The following is a 535-nucleotide window of genomic DNA, read 5'->3' as shown; positions in this document are numbered from 1 at the left end:
TAATTAATTCATTTAATTCATTTAAGTAAACTCAGCTGTCTGAACCCCACCCTAGCAACCACTACAAAGAGCTGTAGCATTCGATTGTTGCTGATAACACATTGAGTGGACATCACACGAGAGCCTTTCAAAACTAATAAAAACATTTTGAATTATACGTCTTCCAAAGAGAACCCTATCACAGTCCTCTTTCAGCGAAAATTCGGGCCTTAACTGCCAAAACAGATCCCTCCAAAATGGTGGGTTCAAAATGGAGGCCTGCCTCTTGCTTGTGTCAGTCCTAAGCTGCGCTGACACGTCGCATGGCTACTGACAATGCCTTCTTTTGATTCCTATTCCTGGTGAAGAGTCATATGTGGGGCAGCTTTCTGACACTGTGTGGGGGATGTTTGATTCTACCACGGATCCCTCCTCCCAATCCCCCCATCTGTGTCCAATCAGCGAAGAGAAGGCCGTCTGTTCTTTATACAATACGCAGAGAGAAAGGCTGAGCGTGATAGGCGAGACAATAATTGCAGTTGTCATGACAAACTTT

The sequence above is a fragment of the Micromesistius poutassou genome (genome assembly GCF_964030765.1).
Source record: "Micromesistius poutassou genome assembly, chromosome: 18".
NCBI classification, from domain to species: domain Eukaryota; kingdom Metazoa; phylum Chordata; class Actinopteri; order Gadiformes; family Gadidae; genus Micromesistius; species Micromesistius poutassou.
The sequence above is the reverse complement of the archived record's forward strand: the minus strand, read 5'-3'. Positions refer to the sequence as shown.